This window comes from Schistocerca gregaria, chromosome 1 (genome assembly GCF_023897955.1).
Source record: "Schistocerca gregaria isolate iqSchGreg1 chromosome 1, iqSchGreg1.2, whole genome shotgun sequence".
NCBI classification, from domain to species: domain Eukaryota; kingdom Metazoa; phylum Arthropoda; class Insecta; order Orthoptera; family Acrididae; genus Schistocerca; species Schistocerca gregaria.
The window spans coordinates 321,180,700-321,195,785 of NC_064920.1; the positions used below are offsets into that span (position 1 = coordinate 321,180,700).

General features: G+C 44.0%; 1 protein-coding gene across 2 annotated transcripts in view; it reads right to left on the reverse strand.

Annotated features, from left to right (window-relative positions):
* LOC126343702 (juvenile hormone epoxide hydrolase 1-like) overlaps nt 1–6,612 on the reverse strand; it is a 52,507-nt gene extending 45,895 nt beyond the window's left edge. Inside the window, exon 1 of one of the 2 annotated variants that reach the window (XM_050001959.1) lies at nt 6,377–6,612. The gene's annotated coding sequence lies outside the window, so the exon portion shown is untranslated. The remainder of the gene's footprint in view (nt 1–6,376) is intronic. The other variant, XM_050001960.1, reaches the window with a different exon arrangement.
* Nucleotides 6,613–15,086: the final 8,474 nt, after the last annotated feature.

The following is a 15,086-nucleotide window of genomic DNA, read 5'->3' on the forward strand; positions in this document are numbered from 1 at the left end:
AACCTTGAGCAATTGGTTAGAAAACCAACTCGAGATGGGAACATATCAGATATCTTGGCGACAAACAGACTTGATCTTTTTGAGGAAGTTAATCTAGAAGAAGATATTAGCATCCGTAATGTCGTTGTGGCTCCTATGTCAGTGGAAGTTGCAAGAAAAAACAAAGAAACAGCGTAGAGTTTTCTTGTTTGGGAAAGCAAATAAAAGTGTCATTAATAAATGTCTTCATAGTCAGTTCCAAAAATTCACCGCGGGACACAAAGATATTGAGCATCTTTGGTCGGAATTTAAAGGTATTGTCCACTATGTGCTAGAGACGTATATGCCTAGCAAAAGTATAGGGGAGCGGAAGGATCCACCTTGGTACAACAAACATATTAGAAAGTTGCTGAGAAAGCAGAGAATTTTGCATAATCGTCTTAAACGTAAACACTGCCCCGATGACAAACAGAAATTATGCGAAATGAAAGCAGTTATCAGAAGGACAATGAGAGACTCTTTTAACGAATTTGAAAGCAATATTTAATCTGCAGAATTTAAAAATAACCCCAAAATATTTTGGTCGTACGTAAAATCTATGAACGCCACAAATAATTCAATACCTTCTCTTGTTGACAGTACGGGTATTGTAACTGATGATGATAAACAGAAGGCCGAAATTCTAAACCTAGCTTTCGAAAGCTCGTTTACGATAGAGGACTGCAGCACCATTCCCCCTTTCAATTATCGAACAAATGAAAGGATGGCTGACATAGTGTTTAGTGTATCTGGGATTATAAAACAGTTAAGATCCTTAGACGCAGAAAGGCATCTGGCCCAGACGGTATCCCCGTAACATTTTAATAGCACCATTCTTATCCGTCATCTTCAGAGATCATTGGAACGGCGGAAAGCTCCACGGGACTGGAAGAAGGCCCAGGTCATAGCAATCTATAAAAAAGGGTAGACAATCGGGTGCACATAATTACCGGCCAATTTCACTGACATCGATTTGTCGTAGAATCATGGAACATATTTTGTGTTCAGACATAATGACCTTTCTAGACTCTGAGAAGCTCATATGCAGAAACCAGCACGGTTTTAGGAAACAGCGGTCATGCGAGACACAGCTGGCCTTCTTTGTGCATGATTTACAACAGGCTCTAGGTACCGGCTCCCAGGTTGATGCCATATTTCTCGACTTTCGAAAGTTCCAACCTGTCGCTTCCTACAAAAAGTACGTGCTTACGGTCTATCCAGTGACATATGCGGTTGGATAGAAAGTTTTGTAACAGACAGGGACCAGTAAGTCGCCCCTGAACGGGGTCACTTCAACAGAAACAAGAGTAACTTCAGGTGTGCCCCAGGGCAGCGTAATAAGTCCTCTGCTTTTTATGATTTACATAAACGATCTGGTTGATAGTATTGACAGCGACCTTAGACTGTTTGCCGATGATGCTTTAGTCTACAGAAAAGTAGTATCAGACGAAAGTTGTGAACAAATCAATGAGGATTTGCAGAAAATAAATGCGTGGTGTAATGACTGGCAGTTATCTCTCAATATTAGTAAGTGTAACCTATTGCGTACAACAAGTCGAAAATCTCCATTAATGTATGAGTACAAAATAAATGATCAGTCATTGGAAGCGGTAACATCAGTCAAGTATCTGGGTGTGACTATTCGAAATGATCTGAAATGGAATGATCAGATTACACAAGTAACGGGTAAGGCGAACTCTAGATTGCAGTTTATTGGTAGAATCCTGAAGCGATGCTGTCTTTCAACAAAGTAAATAGCTTACAATACGTTAGTTCGTCTAGTCTTAGAGTATTGTTCGTCTGTATGGGATTCTTACCAAGTTAGGTCTGATTCAAGAGATTGGGAAGGTTCAAAGAAGAGCGACAAGATTCATAATGTACATTTAGCCATCGCGAGAGCGTTACAAATCATAGAAAGTTTGAAGTGGGACACGCTTGCAGATAGACGACGCGCTAAATAGAAGGGGCTATTCACTAAATTCCGAAATCCGATCTTCGCCGAGGATGTAGACCATATACACTCCTGGAAATGGAAAAAAGAACACATTGACACCGGTGTGTCAGACCTACCATACTTGCTCTGGACACTGCGAGAGGGCTGTACAAGCAATGATCACACGCACGGCACAGCGGACACACCAGGAACCGCGGTGTTGGCCGTCGAATGGCGCTAGCTGCGCAGCATTTGTGCACCGCCGCCGTCAGTGTCAGCCAGTTTGCCATGGCATACTGAGCTCCATCGCAGTCTTTAACACTGGTAGCATGCCGCGACAGCGTGGACGTGAACCGTATGTGCAGTTGACGGACTTTGAGCGAGGGAGTATAGTGGGCATGCGGGAGGCCGGGTGGACGTACCGCCGAATTGCTCAACACGTGGGGCGTGAGGTCTCCACAGTACATCGATGTTGTCGCCAGTGGTCGGCGGAAGGTGCACGTGGCCGTCGATCTGGGGCCGGACCGCAGCGACGCACGGATGCACGCCAAGACCGTAGGAACCTACGCAGTACCGTAGGGGACCGCACCGCCACTTCCCAGCAAATTAGGGACACTGTTGCTCCTGGGGTATCGACGAGGACCATTCGCAACCGTCTCCATGAAGCTGGGCTACGGTCCCGCACACCGTTAGGCCGTCTTCCGCTCACGCCCCAACATCGTGCAGCCCGCCTCCAGTGGTGTCGCGACAGGCGTGAATGGAGGGACGAATGGAGACGTGTCGTCTTCAGCGATGAGAGTCGCTTCTGCCTTGGTGCCAATGATGGTCGTATGCGTGTTTGGCGCCGTGCATGTGAGAGCCACAATCAGGACTGCATACGACCGAGGCACACAGGGCCAACACCCGGCATCATGGTGTGGGGAGCGATCTCCTACACTGGCCGTACACCTCTGGTGATCGTCGAGGGGACACTGAATAGTGTACGGTACATCCAAACCGTCATCGAGCCCATCGTTCTACCATTCCTAGACCGGCAAGGGAACTTGCTGTTCCAGCAGGACAATGCACGTCCGCATGTATCCCGTGCCACCCAACGTGCTCTAGAAGGTGTAAGTCAACTACCCTGGCCAGCAAGATCTCCGGATCTGTCCCCCATTGAGCATGTTTGGGACTGGATGAAGCGTCGTCTCACGTGGTCTGCACGTCCAGCACGAACGCTGGTCCAACTGAGGCGCCAGGTGGAAATGGCATGGCAAGCCGTTCCACAGGACTACATCCAGCATCTCTACGATCGTCTCCATGGGAGAATAGCAGCCTGCATTGCTGCGAAAGGTGGATATACACTGTACTAGTGCCGACATTGTGCATGCTCTGTTGCCTGTGTCTATGTGCCTGTGGATCTGTCAGTGTAATCATGTGATGTATCTGACCCCAGGAATGTGTCAATAAAGTTTCCCCTTCCTGGGACAATGAATTCACGGTGTTCTTATTTCAATTTCCAGGAGTGTATTATTATCAACAACTTTCAAATCGCGTAATGATCACCATTCAAAGATAAGGTAAATTAGAGCTCGTACTGAGGCGTTCACACTGTCGTTTATCCCTCGCGCGATCCACGAGTGGAACATAAGGGGGGGGGGGGATATGACACTGGCGCGAATTGTGCCCTCCGCCACACGTTGCTTGGTGGCTAGCGGAGGATATATGTAGATGTAGATTGTAATGTTTGCATAAGTCTGAGATCCACAAACGCTGAGGAACCAAAACATTTTCACCAGTGTTCACCGCGAGACTGAACACCGCCTGGTGGCGTTGGGGGCACGAGACGCGGCAACGAAAGAATGTTAGCCAAACAGGGACGAGTATGATAAGGATCGCAAATTGAGAAAACTACTGACATATCGACTTTGACAAAGGGCAGATAGTTACGGCCGAGTGCCTGCGAACGAGCGAAGGTGGTCAGCTGTCGCGGGCGTCAACAGAAAGTGATTGAGGAATGGTGAAGAACGAGTAGGCGGCAAGGTGCTGCACCTACACGCCTCATCACAGAACTTAGAGGTCGGAGGCTTGCCAGCTCTGTTAAGCAGGATAGGCATCGATCCATGGCAGATCTGTCAACAGAGTGTAATGCCGTTGTTGACACAAGTGTCCCGGAGCACACCGTTCAGCACGCACTGTCGAACATGGGCCCTGCGGAGGCGACCCCTATGTGTTGCCATGTTCACTCCACGACATCGTCAATTATGATATCAGTGGGCACGATAAATTCGAGACTGGATCGTGGATCAATGGAAACGTGTCACCTGATAAATCACTTTTGTTATTACACCAAGATGGTGACCGCGTGCTAATACGCTGTCATCCTCGCTAACGTGCAATGCTTTAGAGTTGCTATGGACAGTATGGTGCCTGGGTTTCCATGAGACCTGTGATCGTAATCGATGGCACCATGACGGCTACGGACCACCTGCTTCCCTTTATACTTGACGTCCTTCCCGTTAACACGTTCCAGCACGATAACTGGCCGTGTCGCAAGGCCAGAACCGCGACATTGTACCTAATTAGTAATTTTGTGAGCCATACCAAATCAAGTGTTCGTTTTGCAGGGGATTTGCGTTTAGGCAAGAGTTTGCCAGAGATATGCTACAGAGTGTATTAGCAGCCATAGTCAGTGCGTAGAATTTATCTTTACATTATAAATTTGAACGTCTCACACTTCATTCCATGAGTAGAATAATTTTTCGCCAGACGTTTGCTGAGTGTACACACAAGACGAAGATCCTCTTGGAGTAGTTAGTTCGCAACTGTCATCCCAAAGTTGGACACAAATATCTTTCCCTTCACTGCGTTGCTTTGCAGCATGACCCACATTGATTGTGTTCATACACTTGGTTACAGGTGAATAATGCCTTAATAGGCTTCGTCATTTATAAATAATCTTTGATGACCAGTGTTCTGTAACCTACATACAGCCTGTTGTTACTTAAGACACGTTTTCTTATTTCAAGCGGTACGTCCGCGACTTAGTGGTTTCCTCATCCCGTAGATTCTCTATGAATCTCAACGTGGAGTTCTTCTGTTAGCAACGTGCCCAAATGAATATCGTCAATGTTTATTCAGGGATATATGATAAAAGATCCTTCTCTGGGATCTTGATTGGTACCTTACTAATAACAAGTTTGGGACGACTCATTTGGGGTCGTTCATATTCCATGATTTTCATTTAAATTGGGATTACTGATTATGCTGCCAATTTGAACCAGATAACTGATTCCCAAAACCTATTATTTATTTAATAGGTTTCACGTAGAACGTGAACAACGCTGAAACCTGCAAAACACGAAACGAGAGGGCAGAAAGTGAATAAATACTGTACGAGGACTCTTTATTACTGCTTGGCGAAAGACACATGGTCGTCAAAAAATAATGAAAGTTATGTAGCTGTGACAGCGCATTTCGTAACAGAAAATATTTCAAATGGCTCTGAGCACTATGGGGCTTAACATCTGAGGTCATCAGTCCCCTAGAACTTAGAACTACTTAAACCTAACTAACTTAAGGACATCAGACACATCCATGCCCGAGGCAGGATTCGACGGTTCCAGACTGTAGCGCCTAGAACCACTCGTCCACACCGGCCGGCCATTCGTAACAGGTTCTCATACAGATTTTGAAACAAAGTTTGATCACAAATATCGCGCTGTGCGACCTAAGAAGTCTTGTGTCTTACAGAAAAGTATTCTCATAAATAAGTAAATTTCCACTTTTTTCTTTCTTTGTTTCTTCTTCTTTCTTTCTTTCTTTTTTTTGTACAACTGCACGGAACTGCACACAAATTTCAATGTGAAATTTCCATATTTCACTTTCATATAGTATACAAGCGGTAAATTTTAAGTTGACAAACCAGAATAACTCGAAAAATAAGCTTCACACGAAAAAATATGTGGAATCCAAAGTTGATTATTTTCGAGGGGGACATCTGCTGCTGGTGCTAAAATTAGTGCGCCACCCCAGTCCCCTGGGGGTACGGCGGGTGGCAACTTTAAAATTTCAAATGGGAACTCCCACTTTTTTGTTGCAGAATCGGATTCTACATAAAGAAACTACGTACATATTGTCTTACCGTAGCGATCGCGCGGTTACAGACTGTAGCGCCTAGAACCGCTCGGCCACTACAGCCGACCTGAGAATACAACTGGAGCATTACGTCACGGCTTGCAGCGCATACTTCTGGAGTTTTAGTTTGATGACGACGACTGCCTAGTCGAAACCAGTTATGTAATGCGAAATCCTTTTGATTCTTGTCGAAGAAAAACAAGTTTGCTCGGTCTATTGCCCATCTTGATAACATCCACATTAGTTCGTTGTTTTCCCAGTTTGGCACCGGGAGTACTCTCACTAATAGCCAGACCGTTGTCCACTTACCGTAAAAACTCGTCACAGTGCTGCAGAAAACCCTGTTGCCGTCCTCTCGACTAGGCAACTCCCAGAGACACAGCTGGCAGTCGGCGACTGACTTGTGGATGGAGCTCTGGCGTCGACTGAGCACCTGAGCACACTGGCAGCACCGTAACAGCTGCGCGCTGCTCCTGACGACTGCAGCACCTGCGACGTAGCGTGACGCGACGAAAGTGACGCCTTGTCCGCGCTGGAAGATGTGACTGGAGGCACACAAAACTGACCTCACAAAGGTTTCTTTCGCCTCGACATAAAATAATCGAGTCATCCAGATCTATGGTCAACAGTGGACACAGTCACGTTGTCTCCCGGCGTGTAGCAGGCCATTTGCAATGATTCACACTGTGGCAACCACGAAGCATGCGTCTTTTTGGAATTCGTAGCCAGATCTTTCAACGTAGGCCCGGATCTAGAGGGGGGAGGGGGGGAGGTACAAATCTGGCTATCTGCCCCGGGCAGCACTTTCATGGGCCCCAAATTTACATTCTTGAAGAAAAAAAAACTTGTTTCACAAATGGCCTAGAATCCAGCGTAGGTTGGTCAATTGATTATTCATATGAGTCTGAAACGCATTCCTGTTGGTTTCTGAACATTTTTGAACACATTCTAAGTTGATTTCTGAACGAATCATAATTTGGATTTTGGACGTGTGCATTGCGTAGGTGATGTCATTGTCAGGGGAATCTCCACCACATACAGAAAAATTATAAGCTTTCCTGCAGACAAAAGGGGACAGAGCTATACGAGTTGAGCCGAATAAACCCGAACGGGTGAATGGCATTCGTCGTCTGTTTATGTGGTTGATTTGGTGTGCGAATGATAAGCGTTCATGTAATTACTAGCGAAATTCATAGATTCAGGGTACCAGGGTGGAAACAAACGACTAACAGGAATATGTCCGCAGCTCGTGGTCTCGCGGTCGCGTTCCCACTTCCCGAACACGGGGTCGCGGTTTCGATTCCCGGCGGGCTCAGTGATTTTAACCTACCTCGAGATGACTGGCTGTTTGTGTTGTCTTCATTATTTCATCATCTTTCATGAAAGTGGCGAGATTGGGCTGAGAAAATTTTGGGACATTGTACGGGCGCTGATAACCGCGCAGTTGAGCGCCCCACAAAACAAACATCATCATCAACAGGCATATCTTTTCGGTGTATCCAAGAAAATGAAATTTTGACAGAAAAGTTTTGCCGTATCGCTAAACTACTAAGGGTCAGTTGTATAGTCTCCCGTCAGCAGCCGCTTATGGAGTGGAAAACGCGCTATTGTTTGTTAGGACGAGGAAGGAGAAGAAACAAGGATATCACGCAAATTACATGGAAGAATATCACAATCCCAAACGTATATAAAAACTTCGTACTGTTACTACTTTTCGATCTCATGATTGAGAAACAGGAGCCTATGAATGAAATTCGTAACTATTTCCTAACATAAAACTTTTTCTTGTAGTAGGCCTAATAGACATTTAATATTGGCACTTCGTGAATTATATTCTGTCGTCTTGTTTATGAAAACAACATAGATAAAGATGATCATTTCTGTCAAACAGTATCGCTTGGCCGGTCGCTGTGGCCAAGTGGCTCTAGGCGCTTCAGTCTGGAAGCGCGCGACCGCTACGTCGCAGGTTCGAATCCTGCCTCGAACATGGATGTGTGTGATGTTCATAGGTTAGTTAGATTTAAGTATTTCTAAGTTGTAGGGGACTGATGACCTCAGATGTTAAGTACCATAGTGCTCAGAGCCATTTGAACCATTTGAAGTATCGCTTGTTTGGCGTGTGTTACAATTTTCTGCAATATTAGAAAGGCCTATTTCGTTTTATCTAGCAGATTCTGACAATATAGATGTAATGAGATCGAAAAACCACTATTCGTATTAACAGATTTTTCAGTTTTAGACAACGACATTTTGATTTTTAAAGTAGCAAAACGTTTGACGAACTTTGATGAAGTAGCAAATTCATTCGCAGAAACGAAAGCACGCCGTGTTAAGCTGTAGCAAGTTTAGAGAGAAAAAATGATGGAACCTAAGGACTGAAAAAATGTGAACTGTCTTGCTTGACTCTTGTCTTTACCAGTTTTATGTTTCCTGCGTTTAATTTTATGTCACACGAAAGAGAAAGTTATTAGCTAATACGCAATAAAGAGTGCAACGTTTCTGGAGAGTTCTTGTTCTTCTGATCACAAATAATACCACCCAGTATTAACTGTGAGGTTTTTTTTAATTGGGCGTAGCATGTCAAACCGGCGGGAGTAAGGGAGGCACCACAGGACATTTTAATTTCCACTGTTCTGAATATAGGCCTGATGCTTCGATTACAAAATACACACATTTGAATTCCACAGAGCGAAATAGAGTGACATCCGATAGAAGAATGCTGTACTAAGAGGCGTGGCACTGCACTTTGGCACACTTAAGAACACACGTGTTACATTTCATAGAACATATGTGTTTTATGTATCAAACTCTTCAGAAAAATGTGCGCTACAAAATGAACATATTTTTGAAAAATCGATATTTTTTAAATTTTTGACGGCCTATCTCCGACGCTCGAGGGGGAAGCGGGGATGCGCCACTATCGAGAGTTTGTCCCTGTTACGAAATATCGTAGGTCCGGGGCTGTGTGTACGTCTGTTACTTTGTCGTGGTAGCCTAACCCCTACCAATACATTTTCAAATCCACAATTCCCTCGGCTTGTCGATTATCGTATAGCATGGTTGAATGGGAGACTCTTCAGCCGACTAATTGAAAACACTTTTCTTCCTTCGTCTCGCATTGTGAGAGTTGTGTGTAGTGTAGAATCGTGTATGGCGATGAGAGAAGAGAGAGAAACCCGACACCGGCAATTAGCTCTCTCCTCTCGAGTAGCACCAAATGGCCTGCCAGGATTAACATACCCATCAGACGTACGGATCACCATCAATAGTATCACATTCTCTCACCTCGTGACACACTGCGAAGCGGCTTGAGATTTAATCCAGAATATTGGCGCAAACTCTAATGTTTGTTTGTTATTATTCAGCGCTAAGCAGAAAAGTATTGTTCCACTTCAGTATGGCATCCTCAGTGATGCCACCATACCATTTCTTGAATTTGAAAACAGGAAGATAAGGGTTAAAAGTTACGTTGACAACGAGATCATTAGAGACGGGTTCTTAGAACTGAAGACGCACAATCTAATGTGATACTGTTACCCCCGCCAGTCTGCTAGCAACACTCCTAACTCCCTTGAAAACTCTCCAGAACTGCCCACCTACACCAATGACGGCTTCTTCTATTATGATGGCTTGTGACGTCATTATTAACAGGTGAACCAAATACGGCGTCGGAATTAGTGTCTTATGAATCAAATGATCACTTGTACAATTTCCACTGACGCTGGAGGTCAATATTAGTATTATTTACTGTATAAAACTAGAATTTGAATACCCTCACAGACTGCCAGTTCCGTTTGCATGCAAATCATGTTCATCATATATTGACTCAACCAGGTTGACAAGGGAATGGAAGGGCTAAAACTACTCCCAAAACACCAAAACAAAAGTTAAGCACAATGTGATTATACACTACCTGAAGGCAAAAGTGAAACGCCGAGAAGCGGAGGAGGAAACGAAATGAAACTTCGCAGATTGAAAGGACGTGAAATTTTACTTCAGCAATTACAGTATCGAGTCAAATGTACGAAGAACTTGGCAGTATGACATCACTTACCGGTACGACGTTGTACCCCCTTTGGTCTGGATGCATGTGTTAATTGCGTAGAGAAGAGTGTCATGAAGAAGTGGAGTACTCACCTGAGGCAAGCTGGTCAACAACTCTTGCAACTGGTCGTTGATACACGGTATATCACTGGGACGAAATTGAGATCCAAGCTGACAGATCTTGGGATCTTCCTGGCCTTGGGGGTACCTCTGCCTCACGCAGACAGTTCATAGACATACGTGTCATGTTGTTGTTATTGTGGTCTTCAGTCCTGAGACTGCTTTGATGCAGCTCTCCATGCTACTCTATCCTGTGTAAGCTTCATCTCTCAGTACCTACTGCAACCTACATCCTTCTGAATCTGTTGAGTGTATTCATCTCTTGGTCTCCCTCTACGGTTTTTATCCTTCGCACTGCCCTCCAATACTAAATTGGTGATCCCTTGTTGCCTCAGAACATGTCCTACCAACCGATCCCTTCTTCTAGTCAAGTTGTGCCACAAATTTATCTTCTTCCCAATTCTATTCAATATCTCCTCATATTTTATGTGATCCCACCACCTAACCTTCAGCATTATTCTGTAGCACCACATTTCGAAAGCTTCTATTCTCTTCTTATGTAAACTATTTATCGTCCAAGTTTCACTTCCATACATGGCTACATTCCAAACGAATACTTTCAGAAACGACTTCCTGACACTTAAATTTATATTCGATGTCAACAAATTTCTCTTCTTCGAAACACTTCCCTTGCCTTTGCCAGTCTACATTTTATATCCTTTCTACTTCGACCATCATCAGTTATTTTGCTACCCAAATAGCAAAACTCATCTACTACTTTAAGTGTCTCATTTCCTAATCTAATTCCCACAGGATCACCCGATTTAATTCAATTACATTCCATTAACCTCGTTTTGCTTTAGCTGATGTTCATCTTATACCTTCATTTCAAAACACTGTCCTTTTCCATGCAGTTGCTCTTCCAGGTCCTTTGCTGTCTCTGACAGAATTACAATTTCATCAGCGAACCTCAAAGTTTTTATTTCTTCTCCATGGATTTTAATTCCTACTCCAAATTTTTCTTTTGTTTCCTTCACTGCTTGCTCAATATACAGATTGAATAACATCGGGGGTAAGCTACAACCCTGTCTCACTCCGTTCCCAACCACTGCTTCCCTTTCATGCCCCTCGACTCTTATAACTGCCATCTGGTTCCTGTACAAATTGTAAATAGCCTTTAGCTCCCTGTATTTTAACCCTGCCACCTTCAGAATTTTAAACAGAGTATTCCAGTCAACATGGTCAAAAGCTTTCTCTAAGTCTACAAATGCTAGAAACGAAGGGCTGCCTTTCCTTAATCTATCTTCATAGTAAATCTTAGGGTCAGTATTGCCTCACGTGTTCCACCATTTCTATGAAATCCAAATTGATCTCCCCCGAGGTCAACTTTTACCAGTTTTTCTATTCGTCTCTAAAGAATTCGTGTTAGTAGTTTGCAGCTGTGCCTTATTAAACTGATAGTTCGGTAATTTTTACATCTGTCGACACCTGCTTTCTTTGGAATTGGAATTACTATAATATTCTTGAAGTCTGAGAGTATTTCGCATGTCTCAAACATTTTGCTCACCAGATGATAGAGTTTTGTCAGGGCTGGCTCTTCCAAGGCTCTCAGTAGTTCAAGTGGAATGTTGTCTACTCCCGGGGCCTTGTTTCGGCTTAGGTCTTTCAGTGCTCTGTCAAACTCTTCATGCAGTATCATATCTTCCATTTCATCCTCATCTACATCCTCTTCTATTTCCATAATATTATCCTCAAGTACATCGCCCTTGTATTGACCCTCTATATACTCCTTCAACCCTTCTGCTTTCCCTTCTTTGCTTAGAACGAGGTTTCCATCTGAGCTCTTGATATTCATACAGTGGTTCTGTTTTCTCCAAGGGTCTCTTTAATTTTCCTGTACGCAGTATCTATCTGACCCCTAGTGATATATGCTTCTATATCATTTGTCCTCTAGCCATCCCTGCTTAGCCATTTTGCATTTCGTGTCAACCTCATTTTTATAATGTTTTTATTCCTTTTTGCTGCTTCATTTACGGCATTTCTTATTTTTTGTCTTTCATTAATTAAGTTCAATATTTCTTCTGTTACCCAAGGGTTTCTACTAGCCCTCGTCTTTTTACCTACTTGATCCTCTGCTGCCTTCACTATTTTGTCTCTCATAGTTACTCATTCTTCTTCTACTGTATTTCTTTCCCCCTTTCTTGTCAATCGTTTCCTAATGCTCTCCCCGAAAGTCTGTACAACCTCTGGTTCAGTCAGTTTATCCGGATCCCACCTCCTTAAATTCTCACCTTTTTGCAGTTTCTTCAGTTTTAATCTAGAGTTCATAACCAATAGATTGTGGTCAGAGTCCACATATGCCCCTAGAAATGTCTTACAATTTAAAACCTGGTTCCTAAATCTGTGTCTTACCATTATATAATCTATCTGAAACCTTCCAGTATCTCCAGGCCTCTTCCATGTATATAGCCTCCTTTCATGATTCTTGTACCAAGTGTTAGCTATGATTAAGTTATGCTCTGTGCAACGTCCTACCAGGCGGCTTCCTCTTTCATTCCTTAGACCCATTCCACATTCACCTTCTACGTTTCCTTCCTTTCCTTTTTCTACTATCGAATTCCAGTCACCCATGACTATTAAATTTTCGTCTCCCTTCACTATCTGAATGATTTCTTTTATCTCATAAAACATTTCATCAATCTCTTCGTCATCTGCGGAGCTAGTTGGTATACAGGGTGTTACAAAAAGGTACGGCCAAACTTTTCAGGAAACATTCCTCACACACAAAGAAACAAAATATGTTATGTGGACATGTGTCCGGAAACGCTTACTTTCCATGTTAGAGCTCATTCTATTACTTCTCTTCAAACCACATTAATCATGGAATGGAAACACACAGCAACAGAACGTCCCAGCGTGGCTTCAAACACTTTGTTACAGGAAATGTTCAAAATGCCCTCCGTTAGCGAGGATACATGCATCCACCCTCCGTCGCATGCAATCCCTGATGAGCTAATGCAGCCCTGGAGAATGGCTTATTGTATCACAGCCGTCCACAATACGAGCACGAAGAGTCTCTACATTTGGTACCGGGGTTGCATAGACAAGAGCTTTCAAATGCCCCCATAAATGAAAGTCAAGAGGGTTGAGGACAGGAGAGTGTGGAGGCCATGGAATTCGTCCGCCTCTACCAATCCATCGGTCATCGAGTCTTTTATTGAGAAGCGTACAAACACTTCGACTGAAATGTGCAGGAGCTCCATCGTGCATGAACCACATGTTGTGTCGTACTTGTAAAGGCACATGTTCTAGCAACACAGGTAGAGTATCCCGTATGAAATCATGATAACGTGTTCCACTGAGCAAGAAAACACGGCCCAATCAAGACATCAACAACAATGCCTGCTCAAACGTTCACACAAAATCTGTGTTGATGACGTGATTGCACAATTGCGTGCGGATTCTCGTCAGCCCACACATGTGACGGTGAATCGAGGAAGTACAGTACATACTGACGAAACTAAAATGAGCTCTAACATGGAAATTAAGCGTTTCCGGACACATGTCCACATAACATCTTTTCTTTATTTGTGTGTGAGGAATGTTTCCTGAAAGTTTGGCCGCACCTTTTTGTAACACCCTGTATAAACTTGTACTACTGTGGTAGGCGTGGGCTTCGTATCTATCTTGGCCACAATAATGCGTTCACTGCGCTGTTTGTAGAAACTTACCCGCACTCCTATTTTTTATTCATTATTGAACCTACTCCTGCATTACACCTATTTGATTTTGTATTTACGACCCCATATTCTCCTGACCAGAAGTCTTGTTCCTCCTGCCACCTAACTTCACTAATTCCCACTATATATAACTTTAACCTATCCATTGCCATTTTTAAATTATCTGACCTACGTTCTCGATTAAGGGAGTTGAGATTCCACGCTCCTATCCATAGAACGCCAGTTTTGTTTCTCCTGATAACGACGTCCTCCTGAGCAGTCTCCACCTGGAGATCCGAATTGGGAACTATTTTACCTCCAGTATATTTTACCCAAGAGGACGCCATACAGTAAAGCTACATGCCCTCGGGAAAAAATTACGGCTGTAGTTCCCACTTGCTTTCAGCCGTTCGCAGTATCAGCACAGCAAGGCCGTTTTGGTTAGTGTTTCAAGGCCAACTCAGTCAATCATCCAGATGGTATCCCATGCAACTACTGAAAAGGTTGCTGCCCTCTTCAGGAGCCACACGTTTGTCTGGCCTCTCAACAGATACCCCTCCGTTGTGGTTGTACCTGCGGTACGGGTATCTGTATCCCTGAGGCATTCAAGCCTTCCCACCAACGGCAAGGTCCATGGTTCATGGTGGAGGGGTGGGGGTCACGTGTCATATGTGAACAAAAATTCTCGAGTCGAAAAAGAACACAACGATACTGTCGCAAGAGAGACAACGTATGAGGAAGCAGGACGTCCGTGATGCACCATCGTGCCGTCAGAGTTCCCTCAACCTCTACCAGCCGTGACCTTAAGTCATACCCTATGGATCTCAACGCCATGGCGCCAGGAGGGTGCTTTTCCAAAACACTGGGAGAATGGGACCTCTCCCGAGTCAGTTGCCATGCTCGTCCTACTATGGTCATCCGGAGTAGTGGACTCTAACTTTCCAAGGCAACGAATTTCGTTAACTGTCGGTACTTCTGTATCTGTGATTTAATCGATTAAAACATAGTCGGTTGGCTGCAACAAAGCACCTGTATCGAGAAATTTCGATCTTGTACGTTTAATGGAAACGCCAGTAGTTTCAGAACGCTGTCCAAAGGAGTTCTCAAAAGGAAATTAAGCACTACTCTCATATCAGGCTTGATACAGTTAGTTCATGGAAGCTACCCCCATCCCCTACCAAATGTACTCTTCCACT